The 17326-nt window shown below is 46.8% G+C and overlaps 1 protein-coding gene across 2 annotated transcripts in view; it reads left to right on the forward strand.

The window, feature by feature from the left end:
- Positions 1–706: 706 nt before the first annotated feature.
- The window catches only part of FRMD4B (FERM domain containing 4B), a 320241-nt gene continuing 303621 nt past the window's right edge, over positions 707–17326 (forward strand). The window contains exon 1 of one of the 2 annotated variants that reach the window (XM_040628575.1): positions 707–825. The gene's annotated coding sequence lies outside the window, so the exon portion shown is untranslated. Of the gene's footprint in view, positions 826–1018; positions 1142–17326 lie in introns of those variants that run through there. The other variant, XM_040628574.1, reaches the window with a different exon arrangement.

Genomic DNA, 17326 nt, shown 5'->3' on the forward strand with positions numbered 1-17326 from the left:
AATCTGTCTTCTCATTTATCAGCTATTTGAGTTAACCTCTGGAGTTTCGTCGTCTCTAAAGAAAGCATAATGAAACACTCCTGAATCCCAGAACTGTTCTGGAGGGAAAATGCCAGGCATGGGGTAGGCTCTTACTCCCTCTTTTTACTCTTCTTTCCTCTCTTTCTCTCTCGCTCTTCTCTCTTACTACCGTCTCTCCTTCCCTCCCTTCTTTCCCTCTTTCCTCCCCTCCTTGCTCCTCCTTTCTATGTCTTTCTTTCAAGGGGAGCCACCAGGTTCGCGGGAATCTCAGATCGAGTCATGAGCCAGACCCACTCCCGATCCGGAGTAGATCCTGTGCCGCCCGCAGCCGCCCGCGCCTCACCCCCTTTATTCTAAGGGCAGTCGGGCTTGGGATGCTTGGAGCCTGGGAGGCGAACCGAGTCCCTCCCCGCGCTTTTCTGCCTCGGAGCGAGGGATGGAGAGGCGCGGGCTAGTGCCCCTCCCCTTCCCCCACTCCCGGCCGCGCCAGCCGCTCCGCGCCCCTTGGCACCAGCGCCTTCTCTCTGGCGGGGTAGGCGAGCCCAGCCGGCAGCCGCGCGGCGGGGGCCGAGGGCGCCCCCTCCCTTCCTGGCGCTCCCCTCCCCTTCCTCCCCTCCCGATACAATGACTGGGCCGGAACAGCGCATCAGCCGAGTCTCATTGGCAGCGGCCGCCCCAGCCCCCGGAGAGGCGGCGGGCGGGGGCAGCTGCGGAGAGCGGAGCCGGGAGCCGGGGCTGACAGAGAGAGCAGGCGGGCAGGACGGAAGGACGGAAGGACGCCAGGCAGGCGGCCCGGGCACAGCTGTAAGTGTGGACCGAAGCGAGGACGCGCGGCGAGCGGCAGCGGGGACGACGAGCGGCCCCGGGCCGGGGATGCGGCGGGCGCCGGCTGCCCAGCCAGCCTGGGAGTCGGGCTGCGCGGCTCACGTGCCGAGCAGGAGCTTGGGCCGAGAGGAGGAGGAAGAGGAAGGCGGGCGCCCGGGAAGGCGCGGAGCCGAGTGGAGTTGCTCGCAGGGCCGGCGTAGAGCCGAGTTCCCAGGTCCCGCGCGCTGAGCCACCGAGACAATAAAAGTAGCGGTCGGCAGCGCCCGAGCGCCCGAGGGCGGAGGCAGCGGAGCAGGTAGGTGGGCTACTGCCCCGGTGTCCAGCGCGCTGCGGGGGCGCGGTCGAGAGCGGCGGCCCCGGCGGGCGCTCAGCGTGCGCCCGGGGCGCAGCGCGCGCGTCCGGAGACCCCCAGTGGAGGTGCTGGGCTCCGGCGCTGGGGCGAGCAGGAAACCCCGCCCACGGCTCCTGGGCTGCAGGCTCCCTCCGCAGGAGCCCCTGGGGCACTTGGCGCGGCGCTCTGGGCGCTTTGGTGGTGTGGAGACAGGAAGTTTGGCGGTTTCGAGGCGTTGGCGCTGGTGGGGTTTGCAAACGCGCCGCCAGGGACCATGTGCTTTGGTTGGTGCGCGTCCGTGGGAGGTGGGAGAAATGCTGATGAATCCCAGATACTTTCGAAAGGCAGGGAAAGGACTGGGGGAAATCCCTGGCGTTAGCAGAGGATACTCAGGGCTTGGTTCGTCTGCCCTGTACAACTAGGTGTGTCTGATTCTAGCAGCTCCTATGTTGGAAAGGCTGTGTGCGTGTGGATCGCTGTCTGTTTTCTGGAGTATTTCACCTTTCACCTTCGTGTGTGTGTGTGTCTGTGTGTGTGTGTGAGAGAGAGAAAGCGCGGGCGCGCGCGTGTGCTTGTGTGTGCGCGCGTGTCTGGGTCAGGGGGAGGGAACAAAGATGATATTTTGCAAAATGCCATTCGGTTTGGACTGGAAGATAAACTCTTCCTTTGCATCGAATGCCCTGTGGTCTGAACGATACTGTGAGTAGTGGCTGGTGTTGACAAAGGGGGTGAGAGCTCCTCGGTAATCTTCCCTGGAGCCTGAGAAAGCAGCCGCAGGAGGAGGTCTCCCTTGCTCTCCTTTGTGTGGCCGCTTCCTTCCAGATGTGAGAGGGTTGGGCTGGGCGCTCCTGGGTGGGGTAATAATTATCCCGAACATTCCTGCGATCTGCTAAGACTTGTAAACATACCAGAGCCAACTCCTCTGAACTTTGCGAACCAACTTGGTGTGCTTGCTGGTACCCAGACGGCTGCATCTGGAAGGTGGCCCCTTCAGAAGAAAGACTTTGGAGTGCTGACAGCAGCAGTCTCTCCAGAAAGCTGGCTGATCCTTCAAGGTTAGCTAGTGTTTGCCCCAGAAATTTACCGACCCATTTGGAGGATGTGTACGAGATTTTCGCGCAATCCCGGACATGCTGTTTCCCGTCCGAAAGAGAATGCATCTGTGGAACTTCCAAACCAAATATCTGGAGGAGAAGAAAAAGCAGCTTCGCCTTACTTAACCTCCCCAGGCTGCGCTTTCATCTGCCATCCACATGCTATGAAGAATGGTGGTTGAGAGCATCCTGTGTGTCAGGCGTTCCAGTAGGCACTTTTGGGGCATCATGAGTAGTCCGTGCAGCGGTACACTGAGCCCAGAGGGAGGTTAAGTAACTTGCCGTAAGTCACATTGGTAATTTGGAGTTTACCTGAGATCTGATTCCAGATGCCAGGCTGTTAACCATGACAGTGCCTCTAACAGGGATGTGCTGTAATGGCATTAATGATGATGAAGAAAGTAATAGTAGCAACAACAATAAGCACCTCGTATATTTTTTCATTCAATTAAATAGCATGATGGTGACTGACCCAAGGTAAACACTCAGTATATATTTCGGTCTCTAAGTTAAATGTCACAAACTAGGCGACGGTTATATTGATAAGTCTGTGATTCTTTTTTGTATATCTAAGAATTCTGTAATAAAAGTACAGCACAAACGCGCACACACACATACACACACCACACACTACACACCTTTGAAGAGTGCTTGCATTTCCTAAAAGAGGACCAGAAGAATTCAGACCATTCCAAGGACTTATTACACAGGAGAGGTTAATCGCTTCTTTACAACATCTGCAAATATTAATCAGACACTGTATTTGCTTAAATTCAGTAATGCAGGTGGAATGTATTTGAAAAATATAATGATGGAAGATGAAGAAGCCTACCTAAAATACCATTATAGTGAGGTTTGATTTTCATTCTCCCTGGGAAAATTCTCAGAAGTCACTTCTCCGGGGTGTACAATTGATTGTCTTTAAACTTCACTCTGCTTTGAAATTCATAGACTTTCGTCTTGGTGGCAGGACAGTCCATAGCTTCTCAAACAAGCAGACAACTGTGCTTGAGCCTAATAATCTAGAAGAATTTGGGAGGAGTTAAAGCTACAGCCACACAAGAGTGTAAAAGTGGCTAAATTTTCTCAGTATTGTTTACAGGCCCTGGTCTCTGTTGCTAGCAAGCATGAGAATCCTACTTCTCCATTCGATTCAGCAGATTTAATCAAGACTCTGCTTCTGAGCACACAAAAAGGAAGTTTTGGCTAACTGACAATACAAATAAGGTACATGGAAAACAGTTAAAAATACCCTGTCTTATCCAGCCTGCAGTAATTGCCTAAAATTTCAGGGACTCTTCATAGTTATTTTATACACGATACACACATAAGTGAAGGCTTGAGGTTTATACTGCAAGTGACCTCTGTCTCCCCGCCTCTTTCTCTCTTTCTCACCCTCCCTTCCTCTCTCTCTTCCTATCTCCCTACTTCCCTCTACATCTGCCCCAGAGATCTGATCTTATCTTGAAGACACTATTTTTACATACTCAGTAACTGCGGAGGTTCCCTGAAATTGCTATCTTCAGCCCCTAGATAAATAAATAACGTAACTCAGCTCAGCAACAGGACTTAGGTGTCTCTTTCCCTACTTAATGTATTTCTCATCTCTCTTTTTACACATGGTTTTTATTTTGTTTTAGAAAATGCTTTTTAAAATTTTTTTAGTAATGCATTTATTTCTAGGTCATTAAGATTTTTTTTTTTCCTTCCTTTTCTGGTCAGCATGTGTCCTGGGTAGATCAGAGAGAAATGGTAAGGTAGCAAGTATCTGTTGCTAGATACTTGGTTTAGGGGCCAAACCTCCTAGTTTCCTCAATAATCTGATTGAAATTATCATGTTTCTTATCTCACTTTTTCTGGTGAAATCAATTTTTAACTTTATCTCACAAGTCAGTGTTTTTTAAAATGAAGGTCATGAAATCAATATAGTGGGCTGCAACCAGTATTTTTTTTTTTTAAGTTATAACAGGACAGAAAATATCAGCATCATCAGATGCTAGTAAGTGTTCTGTTGTTTCATGAAACTTTGAGTCAGTTCTCTCTCTGGGCCTGCATGCACATTCTGGGTTACAGTATAAAATGTAATTCTTACTGAGTTGATGTCTAAAAAGTTGCCACAGAGGGTGTTTTCCTAGTAAGTGACAAAGACCCAATTTAAGTGGAATTAGGAGATAGATATATAAATTTTTTTCATACATACAAGTTCAAGTTACTGAAAGGTACATACCTAGAACTGGCCTCAAGAGTATCTTGCTCAGGGCTGAACAATAACTTCGGAATCTGATTTCTTTCTTTTCACCTTCAGCCCCGTCTTCCTCTTCTTTCCTCTGTGTATGGGGCTCCTTGTTGGGTGGCTAGCTGATGGTAGCCATCGTCAGTTTATGCAATTTCAGGTTCAAGTCCGACAAAAAAGTATAAGCCTCCTTTGCCCAATTATTGAACGAAAAGCCTCAAAACCAGTTCCAATGGGCCTGATGGGCATGGTTTGTAGGAAAGCCCTGTGCCAAATCACTTCTGCGGAATTTGAGGGCTTTGCCTTGTGGTCGAGTCTCACCCAGACCCCATGGACCGAGGACCCCAGAGGGCTGGACCTCGACAAAGACAGTTGCTGGAGAAAGGGGAAATGGATGCCGACGAAGTCAAATAAACATTTGATGAAATGTGCAAGTGTCTAAGTCCGTGAAAGCTGATTTCCATTCTCTTGGATGCCCAGAAGAATGGAGGACAAGCTGAATTATATTCAGGCAAATAGGCTATCAATAGGATTTCTCATGTATGTAAGGAAAGCCTTAGTTGTCACTTTTAACGTGGTCAATATCAGGACTTACGAGATTACAATGCACGGCAGGTCAAATTGATAGTGGTTGCTCTATTTTCCAGTGACACCGAGGGGGTAAAAAGGCAGATATATTGGTTAAAAATCCACTACAAACCCTAAACCTCTTACAAGGGGTGATCTTGATCCCTTTTGCACTGATGTGCGAATCTTGAATCTTGGAAGGCATTTATTTTAATCGCTTTGTTGTGCTAATGTGGTGAAAGTAGATATTGAGGTGGTGTCTTTCAGCAAGTGATTTGAAGAATACGCCTCCATTAAGGGCCAAGGCCCATGAGTTTTCTGCTTCACAGCGCTTAGGCCTTGAGATATTTATCTGGGTCTATGTTACTTTGCCCTTGGGGTTGTGCTGCTTTTAATTACCCTTTGCCACTTCATGTACAATTATCCAGTGGGTAAGGGGGCCCTAATTGTGTGCGGCTGTGAGAATAATGTTCACTCCCAGCAGAGGTTCTCTAGAAGCAGGGTAATCATGCTGGCTTGCCCGGGTCAATCCTGGTTAATGTCTGTGCCTCCAGTTTAGATGAGAAATTACACGGTCCCCCCACCTAGTTTATTTTAGGGGGACATGATTAGAGGCCTTTTTAATAGATTAAAGTATAAAGAATTCCTTTCACCAGGCAAGATTAAATGATAATATTTAAGGGTGCATGCTTGTGTGGTTTAAGTCAAAAAGAAAGCAAAGAAAGTGGTTACCAAAAAGGTCATGAGAGTGCAGTGGTTCATAACCAGGAGTGATTTTGTCACAAGGGGACACTTGTCAATGTCTAGAGAAATTGTTGCCATTTCTTGTCAATGTCTAGAGAAATTGTTGCCATTTCTTGTTGCCACCTGGGGAAGGTGCTTTTGGAAGCCAGGGAGGCTTCTACTCATCCCGCAGGAGCAGGACAACCCCCACAGCAAAGAATTACCCAGCCCCAAATGTATACAGTGTTGGGGACGAGAAACCCTAGTACAGTAGTTACATTTGAGGAGGAGGGAGAGAAAGTATCTAGGAGCTTCTCGGGCAACAGAGTGATGGATACATGGCTGTTTACTTGGAGATAATTATTGAGCTGCATATTTATATTGTGTTCCGTTTGTGTTTTGAGAGAGAGCGTGTGGGGAGGGGCAGAAGGAGAGGGAGAAAGACAGTCTCAAGTAGACTCCATGCTCAGTGCAGAGTCCTACACGGGGCTCAATGTCATGGCCCTGAGATCATGACGTGAGCTGAACCCAAGAGTGGGACGCTTAACTGTCTGAGTCACCCACGCACCACTGTTCATTTTTTAAATGTATGTTATGTTTAAGAATAAAATGCATTCCAAAAAAATTTTTAAAAAGAGGTCCTCACCATAACCGAAGGATAAGATGCACTTCCCAGTGCCTACCTAGTAGGGTCTTGTTCAGATGTGAAGACTCAATAAATACCAGTAGTAGAGCTAATGGTAACTAGACGGGCCCCTGTTCACCTGTGCTGGGAATTACTCTGCCAAGATCCCATAATATTTGTCGAATTGGCAAAGTCTGTGTGTTGACCAGTATTTTACAGAAAGGCAGGATGGGTTGAGGTTCCGAACGCTGGCTCTGGAGTCAGATGACATGCCCTCAAATCCAGCTGCACCACTTACGAAATGTATGACTTCGAGCAAGTGGCTTACCCCTTGTGCCTCTAGTTTCCTCATCCATGAAATGGAGAGAATAAAAGTCCCTACCTCATTGGGTTATTGTGAGGATAAAAGGACAGGGTGTAGAGTGCTTCACGTAGTGCCTGTTGCATATTAAATACCCCATAAATATTAGCTATTATTATTTTGGAGGCCAAGAAAAAATATTAATAGCTGTATTTTTTTATTGAACGCTGTGTACTAGATTTCAATCTCAGCATTTTGCAGCTATCCTATTCTTTATTCTTGCAAAAATCCTCTGACATGGGTGTTGCGTCCATTTATTGCTCCCATTTTATGGATGAGGAAAACAGAGACTTAATGACATTAGCAAGTAAGGGAGACTTAATTTCAACCCAAAGTCATTCTGACTCTGGAGCCTCTGCTATCATTTATTATGTCATATTGTTAGATATGAAGAGAAACTTTGAGATCAGCACACCCACAAAAATGAGCCCCAAAGAGGGCTGTGATTTGGCAAGTTATTAGGGATGGTGCGGGGCCAGAGCCCAGAGTTTCTACCTCCCACCATCCGCTACAACCATCTGTGTTTTGCAAGCAAATGCATCTACCTCACAAGGCAACCGTGGCAGGTAGAGGCAGATCCAGATACGGGGTCAGGAACTGGGGAGATGTCTTCTAATTCAGCTACAAAAATCCTAGAGCTGTGCTCGCTAAAGTGGGGTAGGTATACCCTTGGTGGCATATGAGTTCATTTTATTTTTTTAAGATATATTTATTTATGAGACAGAGAGAGAGCGCGCGCCTGCTTGTGCACACAAGCGGTGGCGGGGGGGGGGGACATAGGGAGAGGGAGACAAGCGGACTCCCCACTGAGCTCGGAGCCCGAAGCAGGGCTCCATCCCAGGACCCCGAGGACCATGACCTGAGCTGACATCAAGAGCCAGATAGATGCTTAACCGACTAAGCCACGCAGGCGCCCCTGAATAAGTTAATTTTAGCTGATAGATGGAGAATCATTTTCCTTTGATGATTATTTATTTATTTTAATGTATGCCAACAGACTGTTTTTCACTTAGACCTTCAACTCTTATTAAGGAATGTATTTCTTTCTGCCTTGCTGAATGAACTATTGACAGACTGGATAGTACTGCTTAGGATAAGGCTAAGTGAGACAGAATGTCAGTGTAAAATCCTTTAAAAATACATATTAGTAACACAGAGTGTAGGTGGTGTTGAAAAATGGCTAAGGCTTTGAAGGGAAGCTGTGAATGACTGAAGTCGGGGAAATAGACTCGAGCGATGTTTCTCCAGCACTGTGCACTTGAGTCACTTGGGGATGGGATTCAGATTTAGCAGATCTGGAGTGGAACCTGAGATTCTGTTGAGCTCCCAGGTGATGCCGCTGATGCTCGTCTGTGGACCACCCTGTGCCTAGCAAGGGATCAGAGAACCTAGAAAATTCTTGGACATGTGCTGGGTGCTGGGGAGGGGTCAGAGAAATGTAAGGTAATGTCTTGTCTCCCAGAAGCTTAATCTAGTTGGGGAGAGAAGCTGTGAATGAACGTGGGAGGTTTGCAGAGCAAGCGTGGTGGGAAGGAGAGGCACAGGTACGGGTCTGCCCAGAGCTGCTGCAACGGGATGGCAGGAAGGGATGGGTGGGGTGGGGTTCCCTTTGGCCTGAAAGACGTATGGCAGCCAAGTGGAGAGTTCCAAGACAGGCTTGCAGAGCAGGAGGAAGGCTACAAGTCACAGGGAAGACTCTAGAAAATGCCTATGCCTGCAAAGTGGAGATTACAGCCATAATTTGATCAACACGGAGAATCAGTCTGGAACATTCAGTTTGAATAACTTGCCTCTTCCAAGAACAGGCCCCTGCCTAGAAATAATAGCTCCTGTTTATTGAGTCCCTGTAAGTGCCAGGCGTTTGCTAACGGCTTTCCGTATAGTATATAAGGACCGTCTGCACAGTGAAACACCACTGCTCATACTTTACACAGGTAGAAACCCAGGCTTGGAGGGGCCGTGTGACTTGTTCAACACGCACACAGCTGGTCAGCGAGACCTGGAATTCGAACTCAGAACGGAGTCTGGGCTCTTTGACACCACCCTGCAAGAGACTGCTCTTCGTTATCCCTGACAGTCTCAGCCTGAGAGGTTGAGCTTTCTCTCCAGAGAGCATACCTTCCAGGAGCCTCTAATGGCCCATCGTGTCCCAAATGAGACCACTGCCCTCGGAAAGAGATCCTGAGCAAACATCCAATGTGGTCAAGTGGTTTATCCTTCACTGCTATTTATAAGAGATTGTATTTCTTTCTGCCCTGCTAGATAAGTTATTAACAGACAGAAGTTTCGGGCATTGTGACCCTACATAAGAAATAAGTTCAAGACTGCAACCCCCGGCCCAGATAAGCACTGAATGTTTTGTTGCAAGAAGGAGGCACTTTCCTTTGGAAATCACCAAGTATAGCCTAGGCAGACAGTTATTGGAAATAATTATGCCTCCGTCTCAGCATGAGGCCAGTCACAGCCCCGCCTGATTCAAAAGGTCTTTCTGGAATACCAGCATCCATCTTCCAGCTGGTGCTTATAACAACCGACAGCGTTGGTAGGGGACCCGCAACGGATGCGGCCTGAGGATTGTTTCCAGGCTTCCCTTGTTGCACCTGACTGAGCCCATCCCATCAATTCAGTCATTGCAAAAGAGCAGGGGGGACCATATGCGACCTGAATGGGAGGCGCAAAGCTCACAGAGCCAGCCCTGGCCCTGGTTCATCCAAGTGTAATACTCTGGTAAGGTTCTGCCAGATGAAGGAGGAGCTGCAGAGAAAAAGGGGTGGAGAATCAGGAAGGCTGAGTTCTAATCCCATCTCAGCAGCAGGACTGACCTGAGCTGTGTTAATTAGCTCTCTGGGTTTGTCAAGTGGGTGGTGAGACTTGAGGTTACCTCCATCTCTAATCCTTTACGCTATGAACAATCAGACGTGCACACGCTGTACCTTACCTGCACCTGTGGTACTATTCTCAGTTAATTTAAGTCCCAGATAAATAAATGTGTTTAAAATAAATGCATTTAAAAAGGCTTCCTTATCAGCAGTACGTTGGTGGAACGACTCAGTAAAATTATTTGCTGGGCAGTAAAAATAATATTTGGCGTAACTTATCATCAAATAACCTTTCAGTATTGAGACAAAGCTCAAAACATTGGGCCAGTGTAGCTTCTTTGATAAGTTAGGAAAGATAAGGGTATTCGAGGCCATCACAAATGAACTAATTGCATCCATTTAAATGGGCAAGTTGAAATGCAGGATCCTGATTAAGTAATGAAAACCATGTGCCCCTAGACTGTGACCATAGAGCCTCAGCCCAGTGGGGCCATAACACATAAATTAAGGACATAGCATGGTAATTTGCTCCAACTGTGTGAAATTAATTCAGTGTATTTTGAAGAGGGAAGAAAAGCATGCTGTGTTATATACCTTCAGGTTCTCAATGTAGCTGCATTTTCACTGCCTTAAAAAACAAAGGGGAGTGTCCAGTGTTTAGAGGTCAAAAGTTTGATTGAAACAAATTAAGAGTAAGAAATCATTTTTGCAATGATTCAGCTGCTTTAAGCAGTTCAAATCATGAGTGGTTCCTGTTGTACTTTCTAGCAGTATGCTTAATTATATGTGGAAAAAGCATATCAGAAAACTATCACTGGCCTTTTTTTTTAGATCTCAGGGAAAAGCTGTGAAAAAGGTAAAGATAAAGGGTATTTAAAAGTTTGACAGATTGTCAGCAAGTGTTCATACTATTCAGTAAATACTTGCACTATAAGGATAAGAGGGGCCAATGCAACTTTGTCTTCGTTCAGAGTATACAGTGCAAACTTCCTTCTTCCCACTTCTTATACAGTTTCATTTATCTGGCGTTGTCAAGGAATAAATAATCTGTTTCACCGAAATGATTTTTCCAGGAGATTAAAGCTTACCTCTGCCTACCCAGGTTACTTTTTTGCTTGAACTATTTTTGATGAAAACATGGCCCATGCTTCTTTACTTCTTTACATGGAGTGTATAAAGGTGGTTAGATCATTCCTGAATTTGGGCCCCTCAAGCCAAACACTGCTTTTTGTTCCTTGCCATCATCCTGTTACTCTTTGACAGCTGAATTGTGGGGCCGAGTGCCTCTGTGTAAATAACCACCATTTCTATTCTTTTATGGTTACTGGTATTCCTAATCATAGGGCTCCTCTGACTGGTTAGCAAATCTCCCGTGGGGTGCTGGGAACTTCATGCATGTTATAATCTTGGCTAATCTGCCTAACCCCCAAGAAATGAGATTATTCCTCCTGTTTTATGGGTGAGAAAATTGAAGTTTAAGAAATGAGTAGGCAGTAGAGCTGGGATTTGACCCCCTGTCTCTCAGTGGATCATGCTTGTTGATAGCTAATTACAAGAGTGGCCTCCTGTTCTGTTTCTCCTCTCTGCCTCTATTTGGGTATTTCTGTCGATCCCCTTGCTTTAGAGACCTTCGCCCAGGTCAGGACCCAAGATTAGGTGTCTGCCTCTTTTATGGGTCATTTTTTGGTGTCTTTTTTCCTTAAATGGGGCTCTGAGGGTACTTTTGCTGATTCCTAGGTTCCCAGACATATTCTGCACAATTGCAGTTTCTGGAACTCTAACCTGTGAATTCATCACTGCGTATGCTAGGGCTTTGGGGGGATTATAGGGTTTTCTGCATTATGATTAAGCCACATCATCAAGCAATCTGCAATCAGGAATGCTTGGCAAGTCCAGAATGCAGGGGTCAGCAAACTTTCTGTGAAGGGCCAGGGACTAAATATATTAGGCTTTGCGGGCCATATGGTCTGTGTTCACCTACTTAACTTTGTCTTCGTAGGGCAAGAATAGTCACGGATCATATATAAAATAATGGGTGAAACTAGATTCCAGTAAAATTTATTTATTTATTTTTAAAGAATTTATTTATTTAAGAGAGAGAGCGAGAGAGCGCAGGTGTGTTAGCGCAGGGAGGGGCAGAGGGAGAGGGAGAGGGAAAGAATCTCAAGCAGACTCCGGGCTGAGCCCTGACCCCAACCGGGGACTCCAACTCATGACCCTGAGAACATGATCTGAGCCAAAACCAAGAGTCAGATGCTTAACTGACCAAGACACCCAGGCACCCCTGAAATTTTATTTAGAAAATTTTATGTAGAAAAACAAGCTGTGGGCAGGAGTTGGCTTATGGGCCTATACTTGGCTAACTCCTGTTGTAATGGGGGAAATGACCAATCAGGATATTTAAAAAGCCTAACTAGGTAGTTAGTTTGGAGGCAGTGAGTGGCCCATGGACTCTGGAGCCAACTGCCAGGATTTGTCTCCTAGCTCTGCCGCTGACTACCCTACTGTAGGCAAGTATCTTAACCTCTCTGTGCCTTGGTCTTCTGTGCTTAAGGTGAGGAAACTAATAGACCTCACATCAGAGGGTTGCTTTGAGAATTAAGGGAATTATATGTGAAGTACTTAGGAGGGTACCCAGGACAAAATAAACCCTGTGTAACTTTTCGTGAAGTTAAGAATCATAAGGAATCCAGTTTCTAATGATACTAAGTATTGTAATGAGTTGTGGGGCAGCACAAGACTTCCTTTGCGCGGAGTGGAGTGGAGGGCAGCCATGAGGCTGCCGCCCGTCTTGGGTGGGTTTGCGGAAGGAGTGGGGAGTTTTGCTAGTGCAGGCAGCACAGTGGGTCAGGGGAGACCCTAGCCTGGGAGTTACTGGTGAACTGGGTTTAGCAGTTGTCTTTAAGTCACTTCCCTCTAGGGTCCTGCTTTTCCCATCCATAAAATAAGGGGCTTTACCTAGGTTAGTGGATGTGAACTGTTTGCCCACTGGTTGAATTCTGCCTACAGAGAGCTCCATTCACCCCTACAGTGTTTTCAAAAAACTTTTTTTTGGAATTAATCATCAGCAATAATGAATCAGGAGGTTCCACAAGAATTCTGGATTCCAGGTTTCTTTTAAAAATTCAGGAGCTTTAACAACGCTGGCTGCATTCCCTCATGGCATCCGTTGGCCAGCGCTGAGTAATGGCGGCCCATGGGTTCTGTCACTGATGTGCTGTAGCAGATGCTGCTGGTGCCCAGCCCATAGCCTTGCCCTTCCACTTCAGCGCAGGCCAGCTTGACTTCCCACTGTCAGCACCTGGGTTCATCTGTCTGAGGAGTCTCTCTGACTGTGGAAATGGTGTGGGTGAGTGCCAGGGAATTGAAGCCCACCCCTCCAGTGATGAAAGGTTCAGCGTACAGACACCTGAGTTCCCTTGGCCATCTGGTGAGATAACTAAGGTGTTATTCTACACCCATTTCGAGAGTTTGCCATGGGTTAATCTCTAGTCACCAACAGTGACAGTTGACCTAATAGGACACTCTCCTCCTGGTGTTCCCTGGGATGGCCTCTCAGATAAACCCCTTACAGTTGAATCCTTGTCCAAGCTTCTGGAGGAAATCAGACTAAGAAAACCATAGTCCCTACTACTGAGGCCAGATGAGAATTGCTCTTGTTTTCCATCATGCTTAGACGGTTTTGCTTGGGTGGGGAAATAGTTATCCATCCCATGTCCACCAAAGGAGGGAAGGTTAAGGACTGAATGCTCTGTAGGTTTCTAGAAGAATGGGAGTATATTTCCTCGTGTAAGTAAAGAATAGATGGAAAGCTTTTGTGCAGATGAATGACCTTTCCTACTCACTGAAGTCCTGCCCCATAGGTGTCTGAATTTCTGATTCCTTCAATAGAAGATCCTTATGGATTCTTAAAGTGGGGACTATTTTAGTGGGGTATCCTGTGAGAAGCAGTCAGAACCCCTGCAGTGTGACTGGTGGATTGTTTTAAACTGCCTGAAGAGATTTGCATTTTAAAAAAGGAGATCTGAGAATCAAGTTTGTTTCCTAATAGGGTGACCAACCGTCCTGATTAGGTCGGGGCTGAGAACTCTCCTGGGACGCACTAAATGGCGAAAATCCCAGGCAAGCCAGAATCAGCTGGTCACCTACAGGAGATAGAAGTCACACCTAGGACCTGTCAGTGTCCAACCCCTGAAAGCTTATGTCTTTCCTGTCTATAAATGTGTGTGTGTGTACCTGCTTATATATTTTTTAATAAAATCATATTTTTTAAAATGACCCCAAACTTAAAGGTATGTTGAAATAAAATAACTCTTTTCTGGATTTCTAATTATAAAAATCTGAGTAGGTTCAGCGGCGCGACTTCTGTTTTCCTTTGCGTGTGTGCCTCTGCTTTGTCGCTGACTGTGGGGGACACGACACTGAGTAGAAGGAGTGGACTTGGAAACACTCCGTATCTCTTGCCTGTCAGGGCTCCGTTAGAAGCTCTGAGCACTCTCCTCAAAGGTAAATGGGGAACCTGGTGTGTTTGAGGGTAAGACACTTCCCTGAACATTGGCTCTGCCCTGAGTTACCTGTCCTCTTTCTTCTGCTGCCTATTTATCTCTTCTTAGTGATACCGTGCTTTAATCGGAAATGAACTTGTGAAAATCTTGACGCCCAAATTAGAAGAGTGTCACAGCTGGATGAGGGAGAGGAAGCCATGTGCCCAGACAGAGGACATAAATAGCAAAGGGCGTGAATGACACCAGAATGTGGGAATCTCTGAGAGTGAGAAACTAAATGTGTTGTCTGCATAAATGCGGAAGGAAGACCTGGGAATTGGAAGTTTCGCATGACTTGGGGTATCAAATCAGGGAATTTAGGTCCTGGAGTAAAGATGTGAGACTCTATAAGTACGTTTGGAACCAGAAAGATATTTGTACTTGAACCCAAAATCCATCATTTAACTCCATTTATAACCTGGCACAAGTCAGGGAACCTTCCTAAGCCTCAGTGTCCTCCTTCCTAAAACAGACATGAGAAGAAATGGAAGCTGATCTTTGATTGCCTACTGTGTACTCTTATCAGTGCCAGGGACATTAGAGGAATTGTCTCATTTAAAATTTTACAGTCCTGCAAGGCTGGTATAATTGGCCCCATTTTACAGATGAGGAAATCGAGGCATTGGCAAGTCAACTAATTTTTCCAGCATCACTCAGCTAGTAAAGTGAGGAAGCCAGACTTCAGATCTGGGTCAGGCTGACTCCAGAGCCTCTGCCAGCCTGGCATAGCTTACCTCTCGCAGTGCTGGTCTCACTTGGGTCCATCCAGAAGCTTATCCTGAGATAGATTGCAAGTAGTGTCTTTGGGAAATGCAAGAAACAGCAGCAGTGAAGTCAGGAAATGAGATAAGGAAAGGAAGGCAGGCAAGAAGTGTGTTATCAATCCAGCTACCCCAGCGGGCTAGCAGAGCTCCAACCAAGTGGGGAAACTCAGAAACCAGCACAGTGCTCCTATGCCCCAAAGGGCAGCACAGTGCAGTGATCAGGGGGGTGTTTATACAACAGCTCCCAAGAGTCACCAGTTGAGGGCTGCTTCTGAGAGGTGGAGTGATAATTCCTAGGTGCCTCCCTTGTATCCTGTGTTTGGCAAAGTAGGACTACCAGCCCAAGAAAGCCCTTGGCAGAGAAATGCAGGTGTGGTGGTTGGGAGCAGGATACGGTGTGTCTGGAAGCAGGAGGGAGAAGGGAGTGTGAAAAGAGCGCTGGCAGCACCTGCTACCGTAGACGTGAGAACCAGAGACCGTATGTACAGAGGCAGGCCTAGGGCCACCATTTATGGAGGGTATACTATGATTGTGCAAATAATTAACAGTGAGAGGACTTCTGAGGTTTAGCCTGGGTCTTGTGAATCCTTAGTTGCCTAGGATTGTTCCCAGGCACCTGTATGAAGGCCTAAGGGAGGTCAGCCTGCATGTATTGATCATGAACTTGGGATAAATGCCAAGCCTGGCCATCCCCGCACAATAGGCTGTTTCCTTGGTGGCTCTGACCATCGGAGGTCCATCAAGATATCTACTACCCCTGGGTCTGGGTCCTGGGGAAGAGCTAGAGTGGTTGCTTCCACAAGAACAAGACACCTCTTCCTCCATTTAGAAACCCAAAGTTTACCCACCCCCCCGTGTGCTCTGAGGAAGGGAATTTGAAAAAGGATTGTGAGCCAAAAGCAGGAAAGGATAAATGTAGCTTGGGTGACTTGATTAGCAAGATCTTCTATTTTTCTTATGATGACAACATCTTGTCTTTCTGCCACGTCTTAAGGTTCTTTTTTTTCTGTCAGAATGTAATTACTGAGCACTACAGTAGTTCTAGTTTGGGTTGTCCCACTTCCATCCTTCCCCCAGTCCATTAGGGGGGTTCACCATTTTGTGGGGTCTTGATGGGGCAGTACCCATCTCTCCCTCTGAGCCAAAAGACCAGATTATCCCTTTCTTCATGTGATGTGATCCAAGATGGCAGAGACTAGTTTTTGTCTCCTAATATCCAGTTCCCATTCCTCCTGTTGGTAATAACGCACATCCTTTTCGTTTTCTCTGGGCGTGTGGCCGCTGCAGTAGAGACTACATTTCCCAGGCTCCCTTGTGTCTGGTGTGGCCATGTGACCAAGTTCTGCTGAACTCACCTCAAGGAATGGGAGAGGAAGTGGTGCGTGCAGGTTCTAGTTGTTGCCATTGAAAGGAAAACTCCTACTTGTTCTTCCCTCCTTGCCTTGAACTCCAGAACAAGGAAGTGGTGATGGGCCATCTTCAACCATGGGGGTGAGGGCAAGAATCCAGTCATTGGTTTGCAAACTTGGGACTTCCCCACGTGAAATCTGAAACTGATCCCCTTAAATGGAGGGCGAGAGGAGGTTGAAGAAAGAGGCAGACCACCGCACCCTCTGAAGGCTGAGTCCTTGACATGGCTCCTACTGAGAGAATGCTGGGCAAGAACATATATTCCAAGGACAGTGGTGGGGGAGGTGGGAGGTGTTAAGGAGCCACTGATTGCCTGTGTCTAACTTACTCATCAACCAGTGGTCATATCCTCTGTATGACTTCCAACAGCAGGGGCTGACAGAGCATGAAAATGAAAGATGTCTGGGTCCTTCTATCTCCGTGTGGAACAGAGCTGTACTACCAGCCCCTGCCCCTGCCAGACCTGCCCTTTACTTGATCTTGGACTTGAAGCAGAACTTATCTAAATGACTCTTACTTGGTCTTTGTTAAATCCAAGAACCTATATTTTTAACTGATAGAAAGTCTTGATACAGGACTTAGCCTCCGCCAATGGCAGTTACTAAAAAAAAAATCATGGGAGTTGGTGCCAGGAAGACCTGGGTTTCATCCTAGCTCTGCCACATAGTAACTGCACGATGTCAAATAAGAGATTAATCTAAACATTTTCTGAGCCTGTGGCATGCTGTACCATATTCAGTACTCCAAAGCCAGTCTGTGGGGACAAAATGCCCGGCATAATGCTTGGCACATAGTCAGCAATCAATGAAAGATGGCTGTTGATGTTATTCGTATCATTATTAATTATTCACAATGCTGAGCTGTTGCTGACCACTCAGGCAGTAAGACGGTATTAGTAACCTTATACCTGCTGGCTCTGAGGTCTGGAATTAATTTTGCAAATTTCTAGAGGGTTTGGGTGATCCATGGTAAATTAGCAGGTCAGCAGAAACCATATGTTCCCTCAGAC

Source organism: Ursus maritimus, unplaced genomic scaffold (genome assembly GCF_017311325.1).
Source record: "Ursus maritimus isolate PB19 unplaced genomic scaffold, ASM1731132v1 scaffold_14, whole genome shotgun sequence".
Classification (NCBI taxonomy): domain Eukaryota; kingdom Metazoa; phylum Chordata; class Mammalia; order Carnivora; family Ursidae; genus Ursus; species Ursus maritimus.